The sequence below is a fragment of the Bos taurus genome, chromosome 22 (assembly GCF_002263795.3).
Source record: "Bos taurus isolate L1 Dominette 01449 registration number 42190680 breed Hereford chromosome 22, ARS-UCD2.0, whole genome shotgun sequence".
Taxonomy (NCBI): Eukaryota; Metazoa; Chordata; class Mammalia; order Artiodactyla; family Bovidae; genus Bos; species Bos taurus.
The window spans coordinates 40,106,010-40,118,470 of record NC_037349.1 but is presented as its reverse complement, the minus strand read 5'-3'; the positions used below and the strand labels follow the sequence as shown (position 1 = coordinate 40,118,470).

Here is a 12,461-nt window from a genome sequence, read left to right as displayed (position 1 = left end):
GAATGTAATATTTATATATATAAATATTGTTACATTTTACCTACTTCTCAGGTGGTGCTAGTGGTAAATAATATGATTGCTAATGCAGGAGACCTAAGAGACACAAGTTCGACCCCTGGGTTAGGAAGATCCTCTGAAGAAGGGAATGGCAACCCACTCTAGTATTCTTGCCTGGAGAATCCCACGGACAGAGGAGCATGGTAGGTTACAGTCTATAGGTTCACAAACAGTCGGACATGACTATATATAATATATATATATATACATACATATATCTGAATCATTTTGTTGTAGAGCAGAAATTAACCTAACATTGTAAATCAACTCTATTTTAACTTAAAAAAAATAGTATGGGAACACAGTGGAAGCTCTAAGGATCTAGAACACTGCTATTCCAAGGGTGACCCATGGTCCCACATCTGCAGCACCTGGGAGCCAGCTAGAAGTGCAGAAGCTTCTGGCCAAACCACGCTTGCGTATAATTCCAGGAAGGCCCTGACACACAAGGGCTGGACTCAGCTGTTTCATCTGCACTAGGAAGCCAAACACAGCTAATTCCTCTGGGCCAGGGAGACCTTGGTCTGTTGCCTTGTGGAAGTTCAAGAGATGAGAGGAAGTGGTAGCTTAGAGGAAGCATTCTGTCCTGCAAACAGAGGCCAGAGAGGGCCTCAGCTGCAGATTTATCTGTGGCCGCTGTCTACTGGCCTTGCTTTTTCCCCCTCAGCTGGCAGAACCCAACTGGGAGCCACCTGTTGTTTTTGTAGCCCCAGCATCACTTCCCTGTTGATGAAGGCATCAACACTTCACAGTAATCAGGCCTCTCTGTGTGTAGAGCCATGTAAGCTGTGCCCAGCACAACCTCAGAGGCACCATCTACATGCATATTTGTGGAATGAAAAACCAAAACACCACCTTGCCTTCCCCTCCACCCAACCATCCTCTTGTTGATTTACCCCTTCCATGCCCTCTGCATTTGTTTCTCTCTTTCCCTTTCTGTCTCCCTTGTGTCTCTGTCTCTCCCTCCCGCTTTCCCCTGACCTCCTGCAGATTACTACCTCTTCCTTCACTAGGCTTGTTCCTGGAAGAGGTTGGACAGAGACTGACGGTACTTCAGGATTTAGAGAAACAATCTTATTCTAGCAGGTTCTAGCCCCTTCCTCTGCCTGTCCTCAGGGCTCCAAGCACACACACAAAATCCAGCCTCGAGGCATCACTCAAGCATCTACTGACATGACCAAATAGGTTCTGTCCTGCAGTGGACGTGGAAGGGAAATAGCAGTGAGTTTTTTGTTGTTGTTTTTTTTTAACGGAAGGCACACAAAGGAGACTTCACGTCTTGCAGAAAATAAAAATTTTGTTCTTATCACATAAAACAAACTTAGCAATTAAATGACTGCAGACCATACTCTCCTCCAGCCTGTGCCCAACTAAAATATGCATGCATTAAACCTCATGAGGAAGCACTGATACTTCAACATTATCTATGATGGGTTTTAGTTCCAAGAGCTGTGAGCCTGAGAAACTGAAAAATACACTGAATTTTAATGGAACTCTGATTTTTAATAAAAATAAATAAATCCATAATGAGGAACACTAGTAAACACAAAATGATTCAGGGTCTTTTAAGTTCCAGAATACGGTCATTGAGTGCCTTCTGTGAACCTCTTAACCAGTTTCTCAATTTTCTTTTCTTTTCCTTCTTATTTATCATTATAAGAAAACCTTAGGATACATGTAAATTCACCCCAAATATGTAATATTTAAATTGTATTAAATCCTTCAGCAAATCACTTTTCCCTTATTTTTCCCTCAAATTTAGAAAAAGCTTAGATTTTTTTGCCATCAAATTAAGAGTCAATTGCTGCAAGAAATATACTTCTTTGCCCATAAAGCTCAAATTTTTACAAATGATTGGAATAAGTTCAGCACTTCACATGTGAGACATGAGCAAAAACAGTGGAAATAAAGGAAGCCTATTTCACTTAGTATTCAAAACTATTTGAATATTCAAAAGCCTATTTCACCTAGTATTCAAAACATGATAAGGAAACATGGAGCAGGATGCAAAATGTGGTTTTTTACTAGTAACACCAAGAATAAAACCAAAGCTGCCATGTACTGAATGCCAATTACTGTATCAAGCACAATAACCCTTTCCAGGGGTGACCTCATTCAAAATTTAAAACATGATTAAAGCAACAGAAATTATTACCCCCCCCGCCCCGCCATTTCACAGAGAATAAGGAAACTGAGGCTCAAAGAAATTAGGTCATTTTCCCCAATGTCACACAGCAAGTAAGTGATAAAACCAAGTTTAGAATTCAGGTCTTCTGCTCTCTAGAGTCCACTCTCTTAATGATCTCTCACCTAGAACACTGAAGAATCTCCTAAGTACCTGCTTGCTACTCAAAGTATAGTCCATGGACCAGCAGCATCAGCCTGTTAGAAACACTGAATTTCTGGCCCACTGAATTTCTGATTCTGCTGAATCAGTCTACACATTTCAGAAGTAGCAGGAGATTCAAATATACGTTAAAGAAACACAGGCCTATCTGCTTTTCTCACATCAACTATGACCTCTCAGAAATTCATCATCTATACTGCACCCCAAACTCTTTAAAAAATAAATCAAATAATTTTATTTGTCCCCTTAAGATTTCCCTGGTAGCTCAACTGGTAAAGAATCCACCTGCAATGCAGAAAATCCCGGTTCCATTTTGGGTTGGGATGATCTCCTAGAGAAGGGATAGGCTACCCAAGGCTATAGGATACCAGCCTATCAGGTATTCTTGGGCTTCCCTGGTGGCTCAGCTAGCAAAGAATCCTCCGACAATGAGGGAGACCTGGGTTCAATCCCTGGGTTGAGAAGATCCCCTGGAGAAGGGAACTGCTACCCACTCCAGTATTCTGGCCTGAATGTGGACTGTATAGTTCATGGGGTCACAAAGAGTCAGACACAACTGAATGGCTTAAAAAAAAAAAAGATGTTTAAATGGTCTCACAAATACCTTTGAATAAAGTTTGGAATTCTTTTACAATACAGGTAACTGGACTCTGCAAACTATCACCCATGCCTGCCTCTGCAGCCTCATGTCTCCCTTTCAATGATTTGTATTTCCCAAGCACAGAGACCTTTCTGCTTATCAAGTCCCAACACACTCTATCCTCCTTCCTTCTCTCCTTCAAGTTCTTCACTGCTTAGGATATACAACCAGGATCACCTCTGTGTCAGTAGCATTCAAGGCTGCATCTCCAACACATAGCAGTGCAGCGCCTGGCACACAGCTAGAAGCAGGGTAAATGTGCTCAGTAACTACATTAAGATAACCCGACTGGGGGCCTTGACTGTTTCCTTCATTCCTCTTCTCTTTGCTCTTGCTATGGTCTTCATTTTGTTGGTGGTGCTTTAATATTTATTTAATTGGCTGCGCTGGGCCTTAGTTGCAGCACGTAGGATCTTTAGTTGCAGCATACAGGACTCTTAGTTGTGGCATGCGGGATCTAATCCCCTGAAAACCAGGGATTAAACCCAGGCCCTTTGCACTGACTGTGGAATCTTAGTCACAGAACCCCAGGGAAGTCCCCTATGATCCTCATTCTGTTTCTCCTTTCCTGTCCCCTATATCACCGGTTTTCTGGGACTTCCCTAGTGGTCCAGGGGTTAAATCTCTGCGTTTCCACTGCAGGGGGTGTCAGTTCAATGCCTAGTGGGGGAATTAAGATCCCACATGCTGCCTGGCCAAAAAGAAAAAGAGCAAACCCCTTTTCCGTCAGTAACCTCATGACCATTGAAGTTGTCAGCTTTAGAAAGTAGCACTGCCGTGTCCACATGGCCATTGCCCTGGGCTTACTCATCAGCTAGATGACAACTGCTTCACTTTAACCCTGAGGCTCCTGAGATAGGCCCAGTCCTTTCTAGAAGTGGACACAAGGCCCCACTGACAGTCAGCCGCTTTTCAACCCCAGATTTCACATATAGATGAAACCAGAGATCAGGCACCTCTCAGCAGGCAATGCAGAGCCAAAAGCTTCACTATCTGCCTACGCAAGAGAGTTTCACTGGGCTGACAAGATGGGTTATCAAGCGTTGCAGTTAACTACACTCTTTTCCTGAAGATTGATTTATTTTTGGTTCTACTGGGTCTTTGTCTGCATGCAGGCTTTCTCTAGTTGTGGCTGGGGTGGGGACGTCTACTCTTTGTTGCAATGCATGGGCTTCTCACTGCAGTGGATTCTCTTTGTAAAACACAGGCTGTAGGCGCATGGCCTTCTTGGTTGCAGCACAGGGGCTCAGTAACTGTGGCTCCTGGGCTCCAGAGCACTGGCTCAGTAGTTGTGGCACACGGGGCTTAGTTGCTCTGTGGCATGTGGGAACCTGAACAACCAGAAATCAAACCAGTGAGCCCTGCATTGGCAGGCAGATTCTCAACCACTAGACCACCAGGGAAGCCCTAACTTCATATTTTATATGTGTTCACCAAGCTTGCTACTCTAAGTAAACAAATGACAGACACTTTTATAAAATAGGGATCTACCTCTAGTTTAAATCTTGAGTAAATATATTTTCATAAACAACTTTACATTAATAATAACAAAAATAAGATCTATTCATCTATTGAATGCAAGCTACTGAGTGCCTGAAAATATACTCAAAGCTTTAAACACACTATCTTATTTAATTTTTATCATCACTTTATAAGGTACAAGTGCTTATTATCCCTATTTTACAGAAGAGGAAACCAAAGGTTTAGTAACATGCTGAAGAGGCAGGGCTGGGATTTGAATCACAGGCTTCAGACTACTCTCTGTGCTTTGCTATTTGAATCACTTTCTCATCTTAGAAGTCACAAACCTGGACATTCCCAAAGAAACAATCCCTCAGAGGATGACCTCAAAGGCTGAAATTTTTCTCTGCAATGTAGACATTGAAAGCAACCTGCTACAGCTACTATTTCAAAGCTGCACTTCAACATTAAAAGAGAAAACTGAGATTCAAGGGGGAAATGTGGGAACAGAGCTCAAAGGTGCTTATGAATGCAATTCCACAAATACTTTTTCAGTGTCTACCAGTGGTCAAGCAGTATGCTGGAAGATGATTGATCAGACTGTCATTTAGACAAAAGCTGGTGGGACAGGGGTGATGAGCAGAACATGTCCCATAGTGACTATCTCAGGAATGTTTAGCCAGTAATTTAAAAAACTGCTGCTTTAATTTTTATATGTATTTATTAATATTTGGCTATGCATGGTCTTAGTTGCGGCATGCAAGATCTAGTTCCCTGATCAGGGGATGAACCCGGGCACCCTGCTTTGGGAGCACAGACTTTCAGTCACTAGACCACCAGGGAAGTCTCTAGAACTGCTACTTTATTATCTAATCATGAAAAAACCATCTTTCAGACATGACAGGTGAGAATCATCTACTTTATTATCTGTGAATACATAACTGAAAGGACCAATGTGTCTTCTAAAACAAAAGTTTTGTATAATTCAAACAACTCATGTGTTCATTTATGATAACCTGTATTAAAGGATTCGATTTCAAATGTATGTGAATGCAAACACAATGTCAGATTTTGTTATCATGTCTCAAAGGACAAAAGAGAAAAAAACAACAGCCAAAACAAGACTAAATTCCCAAAATACAAAAGGAACATCCTGAAGCTGCATGTACATAAAAAGACAGGGACACAGAAACATTTCCTAAAGCATTCCACCAAAAATTATAGGAACAAGGCAAGGACAAGGGTACTAAGTAAAAGAAAGCATGAGCCTAAAAGGTTACATCATACAGTACTATGGGGGCTTCCCTCATGGTCAGACAGTAAAGAATCTGCCTGCACTGCAGGAGACCCAGGTTCGACCCCTGGGTTGGGAAGATGCCCTGGTGAAGAAAATGGCAATCTACTCCAGTATTCTCCCTGGAGAGTCCCATGGACAGAGGAGCCTGGTGGGCTACAGTCCATGGGATCAAAAAGAGTCAGACATGAATGAATGACTAATACCACCACAGCTACTACTACTACTACAGGACTATGAGGCCTCCAGAACCCTGTCTCCTTGCAGAACCAGAATATTTCTGACAAAGACATGATATGAGGACTGTGAAACATGATGTACCTCACTCCCCTCATTTTTTTTACTTCCCTAATTTTTAAAATGAAAAAGTTAATTAGTTCATAAGGTCATTCTAGCCCTACCCCTTAGCTACTTTTCATCCATAAGGCCCTATATCTAAAGGGAGATGAGCATATAAAAATACTCAAAAAACACTTACTGAATTAATGAAATATTACAACCTTACCAATAATAAGGGTGGGCGCAAGGAGGGCCGAGAGGAGCAACTCCATGTTCAAGGTCAGGAGGGGAGGCTGTGAGGAGGTACCCCTCATCCAAGGTAAGGAGCAGTGGTTGTGCTTTGCTGGAGCAGCCGTGAAGAGATACTCCACGTCCAAGGTAAAAGAAACCCAAGTGAGATGGTAGGTGTTGTGAGAGGGCATCAGAAGGCAGACACACTGAAACCATAATCACAGAAAACTAGCCAATCTGATCACACGGACCACAGCCTTGTTTAACTCAATGAAACTAAGCCATGCCATATGGGGCCACATTTCATTATAGGGGATTGGAATGTTAAAGTAGGAAGTCAAGGAACATCTGGAGTAACAGGCAAATTTGGCCTTGGAATACGGAATGAAGCAGGGCAAAGGCTAATAGAGTTTTGCCAAGAGAACGCATTGGTCATAGCAAACACCCTCTTCCAACAACACAAGAGAAGACTCTACACATGGACATCACCAGATGGTCAACACTGAAATCAGATTGATTATATTCTTTGCAGCCAAAGATGGAGAAGCGCTATACGGTCAGCAAAAACAAGACCGGGAGCTGACTGTGGCTCAGATCATGAACTCCTTATTGCCAAATTCAGACTTCAACTGAAGAAAGTAGGGAAAACCACTAGACCATTCAGGTATGACCTAAATCAAATCCCTTACAATTATACAGTGGAAGTGAGAAATAGATTTAAGGGACTAGATCTGATAGACAGAGTGCCTGATGAACTATGGATGGAGGTTCATGACATTGTACAGGAGACAGGGATCAAGACCATTCCCAAGAAAAAGAAATGCAAAAAAGTAAACAGGCTGTCTTGGAGGCCTTACAAATAGCTGTGAAAAGAAGAGAAGTGAAAAGCAAAGGAGAAAAGGAAAGATACAAGCATCCGAATGCAGAGTTCCAAAGAATAGCAAGGAGACATAAGAAAGCCTTCCTCAGCGATCAATGCAAAGAAATAGAGGAAAACAAGAAAATGGGAAAGCCTAGAGAGCTCTTCAAGAAAATTAGAGATACCAAGGGAACATTTCATGCAAAGATGGGCTTGATAAAGGACAAAAATGGTATGGACCTAACAAGCAGAAGATATTAAGAAGAGGTGGCAAGAATACACAGAAGAACTGTACAAAAAAGATCTTCACAACCAAGATAATCATGATGGTGTGATCACTCACCTAGAGCCAGACATCCTGGAATGTGAAGTCAAGTGGGCCTTAGAAAGCATCACTATGAACAAAGCTAGTGGAGGTGATGGAATTCCAGTTGAGCTATTTCAAATCCTGAAAGATGATGCTGTGAAAGTGCTGCATTCAATATGCCAGCACATTTGGAAAACTCAGCAGTGGCCACAGGACTGGAAAAGGTCAGTTTTCATTCCAATCCCAAAGAAAGGCAATGCCAAAGAATGCTCAAACTACCACACAATTGCACTCATCTCACACGCTGTAAAGTCATACTCAAAATTCTCCAAGCCAGGCTTCAGCAATACATGAACCGTGAACTTCCAGATGTTCAAGCTGGCTTTAGAAAAGGCAGAGGAACCAGAGATCAAATTGCCAACATCTGCTGGATCATGGAAAAAGCAAGAGGGTTCCAGAAAAACATCTCTTTCTGCTTTATTGACTATGCCAAAGCCTTTGACTGTGTGGATCACAATAAACTGTGGAAAATTCTGAAAGAGATGGGAATACCAGACCACCTGACCTGCCTCTTGAGAAACCTGTATGCAGGTCAGGAAACAACAGTTACAACCGGACATAGAATAACATACTGGTTCCAAATAGGAAAAGGAGTACGTCAAGGCTGTATACTGTCACCCTGCTTATTTAACTTATATGCAGAGTACATCATGAGAAACGTGAGGCTAGAAGAAGCACAAGCTGGAATCAAGATTGCCAGGAGAAATATCAATAACCTCAGATATGCAGATGACACCACCCTTATGGCAGAAAGTGAAGAGGAACTAAAAAGCCTCTTGATGAAAGTGAAAGAGGAGAGTGAAAAAGTTGGCTTAAAGCTCAACATTCAGAAAACTAAGATCATGGCATCTGGTCCCATCACTTTATGGGAAATAGATGGGGAAACAGTGTCAGACTTAATTTTGGGGGCTCAAAATCACTACAGATGGTGACTGCAGCCATGAAATTAAAAGACGCTTACTCCTTGGAAGGAAAGTTATGACCAACCTAGATAGCATATTCAAAAGCAGAGACATTACTTTGCCAACAAAGGTCAGTCTAGTCAAGGCTATGGTTTTTCCAGTGGTCATGTATGGATGTGAGAGTTGGACTGTGAAGAAAGCTGAACGCCGAAGAATGCTGATGCTTTTGAACTATGGTGTTGGAGAAGACTCTTGAGAGTCCCTTGGACTGCAAGGAGATCCAACCAGTCCTTTCTAAAGGATATCAGTCCTGGGTGTTCATTGGAAGGACTGGTGCTGAAACTGAAACTCCAATACCTGGCCACCTCATGCGAACAGTTGACTCACTGGAAAAGACCCTGATGCTGGGAGGGACTGGGGACAGGAGGAGAAGGGGATGACAGAGGATGAGATGGCTGGATGGCATCACCGACTCGATGGCCATGAGTAAACTCCGGGAGTTGATGTTGGACAGGGAGGACTAGCATGCTGTGTTTCTTGGGGTAGCAAAGAGTCGGACATGACTAAGCGACTGAACTGACCAATAATAAGAAACAAGACTTCACAACAATCGGTACTGGTCTGTGGCCTAAAAGAACAAGTTAGGAGAGAAACCATTATATAAACAGCTTCACATCTCGTGTTCCTGCTAGTTGACTGTTGGTAGAATGAAAATAACCCAGGACTTGGAAAGAAAACATTTAGATCTAGTCTCATGTCTGACATAAACCAACTGTGTGACCTCTGGCAAACTGCTTTACTACCTGGGCCAGTTACCTGTTCTCTAAAATAAGGGTATTATAAAACTATTTATAGCTAACATTTGTGAAACGTGTACTATATGACAGGACTGTTCTGATTTTTGCCTCAGATAAATGAAGCGATACCATTTAGTGTCTAACTACAAAGACAACATGGTACAATGGAAAGATTCCATACTCTCAAAGGCTGGGCTCCCTGTACGTTTTTCTAAGCAGAGACTGTCAAGAAGACAGGGTTACAATGTTGGTACTTCTATTCACTTCCATTCACTAGCAAGAGAAGGGGACGACAGAGGATAAGTTGATTGGATGGCATTACCGACTCAATGCACATGAGTTTGAGCAAGTTTGGCAAGTTGGTGATGGATTGGGAAGCCTGGCACGCTGCAGTCCGTGGGTCCCCTGGGGTGCAGAGTCGGACTCGACAGAGCGACTGAACTGAACTGAACTGATTCACTAGATGAGTCAACTTCGCCACATTGCTTAATTTTCCTAGCCTTAGATTTCTAACATGGAAAATGCACATGACAATGGCCGTTCCTCTCATATAGCTCTTGAGAAGATTAAACTATAATAACTAAAAGTAATGTCTATTTATAAGACAGATATTACATTTTATTACTAGATGTGTGACCGCAGACAATTCATCTTCCCAAGTTTTTTTACTCATCTACAGATATGAGATATAGTATTCACTATTTGCAAACATGCATATCCCTACCTAATATACTTAGAAGAGCGTATACAAGAATCTCCTATACTTAATACTTGAAGAACGTAAACAATCAACAAAAACATATTTACTAAACCTATCGCAATAGACTCGGCTCAAGATTGGCAGCCAAAAACGCAGCGCCAAGTGGAAGTCGTAGTTCCGCGTCAAGGAGCTGCTCCACGCAACGGCTGAAGTGAAACTTCATCTACCAGGAGACACCTCACCACGCCAAATGGCAGGCTGGGAGGTGGAGTACCAGCCCACCGGGAAGCAAGAAGAGGGACTGCAACTCCCAGAAGCCTCCGCGGTCCGGGCCGCCGGCGAGAAGATGGAGCCAGAAAGTGGAGAGTTCAGGTACACCTTAACAGATGTGCGCTGGGGCCGCCTGCGGCAGTCCGGAACCCGGCAAGTTTCAGAGCCTTTCTAAAACAACCTCTGGCCGTACTTTGTGCTGGTTTGCAGCACGTTTTTCAGAGACCCACAGTAATAAAGCTGTAAGTTTGCAAGGGGCAAGCTTTCACAGGCAAGACTTCATTTACATTTCAACTCCTGGCAGCTCCTTAGGCCACTTGGGCAGGGAGCGTTGAGCTCTTTTTTCCTAGGTATGCACTGTGAGTGGCTGGTCATACAGCAAAGGCAGAATTTGATCCTAGAGAGGAGGCTGCAAATCCAGCTCGTTTCACTGACCGACCTTTTTTTCCCTACACGAACATACCTTTAAAATCCCCACATGTTTTCATACATTAAGCCATAAAAAGATGTAAGGAAGTCCAACAAAGTACTGATTTTTCTCCTCTTATAATGAATTATTTTTTTGTGTTTCTTAAATATTAAATGTAAAACTGTCTCCCAAAATATTGCCTGCCCTGTACCCTGCTCGGCTCTTCTGGACACGTGTTCAAACCACCCCCCTCCACCGCGGGAACCAAGAGCTGGGTGTTTTAACACTGACCGTTAGCTGTTGCAGCAGAAGGTCCTGCTACTTAACAGTGAAACTGAAAACGATCTAAAGTGACCAGTGCCAACTACACCACCGGACCGGGAGCTGGGGCCTCCCTGGAACCGCTGGCGTGACCCCATGCCTCAGTTTACCCACTTATAAAATACAGCAGAAGAGGAGCAGGTTAGGATTAGGGCCAATGCTCAGGAACAAGCCATGTAAAGGCTCGGTGACGTGGGAAGGTCCTCTGGACAGACCCCCACCACGTCCCAACTAGCTGCGAGGACCCAGTTAGACTCCGCCCCACTGGGCCGCCGGAGTAAGGACCAGACGCGTGTGGAAACCCGGGCCTGCGCCACAGAAACGCTGTTCGACTTGGGCTTGCCCACAGCCCCTACCTTCCAAGATCTTGGCAGCTGAGAAGTAAAGGCAGAGGGAGGGAGCGCGGGGCAGGAACAGCGCCTGGGCTTGTGCCCACGGGGGTGGCTGCCTGACGTTCCTGGGAGCAGAGGGCAAAAAGTCCCGCGACTGGACGGAACAGAGCAGGGACTACAACTCCCAGATGCCTGTACAGTATGGAAGGGACCCAAGATGGCTACCCGTCCGGGGATAGGGCCGCGGGCCAATAGGCGCAGAGCACGCGCCTTCACCAGGCCAATCAGAAGCTATAGTAACAAAATCCCTATTTAGGGGTCGGGAACACCGTACCTCTCTGAAGAGAAGCTGAGGTGAGAATCTCCTCATTAAGAGTTTCGTCATAGTTCACACAGTTTTTTTTTTTAACCAAATGTAGAAAGTAACATCATTCTTTAGGCTGTGCTATATTTTTGTTTCCTTCTTTCCTCCCAAATGCGTTCAACTTACTCCCCTCACTATTCCTCACTCTGAATTTCCTCTCACTTCCTCGCCTCATTCCGGATCTTTTTGATTCCTAAAGCCTTTTCTTTTGTTTCTCTCAGAACGCGGCCTTCAGTCCTTACTTTGATCCAGTTTATGAGTTTCCCTGGTATCTTAACTAAAATTGTATCACAGACCCCCTTGTCCATTCCTTTCTTCTTTTTTGTATGTTATTTTTCTCCTTAGTTCTTGCTCTTAACCAAGCATTGTATATTAATTTATCTTTTTTTATCATCTTGTCCCCTAGAATGAGGGCTTAGTTTGGTAAAGAATCCGCCTGCAATGCAGGAGACTTCAGGTCTATTCCTGTGTGGGGAAGATCCGCTGGAGAAGGAATAGGCTACCCACTCCAGTATTCTTGGGCTTCCCTTGTGGCTCAGTTGGTAAAGAACCCGCCTGCAATGGGGGAGACCTGGCTTCGATTCCTGGGTTGGGAAAATCCCCTAGAGAAGGGAAAGGCTACCCACTGTAGTATTCTGGCCTAGAGAATTCCATGGACTGGATAATCCATGGGGTCGCAAAGAGTTGGACAGGACTGAATGATTTTCACTCACTCAAGCCCTTAGAATGAAAGATCTGCTTTAGATTTGGCGCTTTTTTCTGATCATGGCTGTTTCTAGCACTGTTTCTACTGGAAGTATAAATACAATATCAGTAATACATATAGTGTAA

The 12,461-nt window shown here is 43.5% G+C and overlaps 1 protein-coding gene across 8 annotated transcripts in view; it reads right to left on the bottom strand.

Annotated features, from left to right (window-relative positions):
* Positions 1 to 11,441, bottom strand: part of FHIT (fragile histidine triad diadenosine triphosphatase) — a 1,524,027-nt gene extending 1,512,586 nt beyond the window's left edge. For 7 of the 8 annotated variants that reach the window (XR_009492299.1, XR_009492298.1, XM_024983061.2 and 4 more), the window contains exon 1: positions 11,291 to 11,393. The gene's annotated coding sequence lies outside the window, so the exon portion shown is untranslated. 8 annotated transcript variants of the gene reach the window in all.
* Positions 11,442 to 12,461: the final 1,020 nt, after the last annotated feature.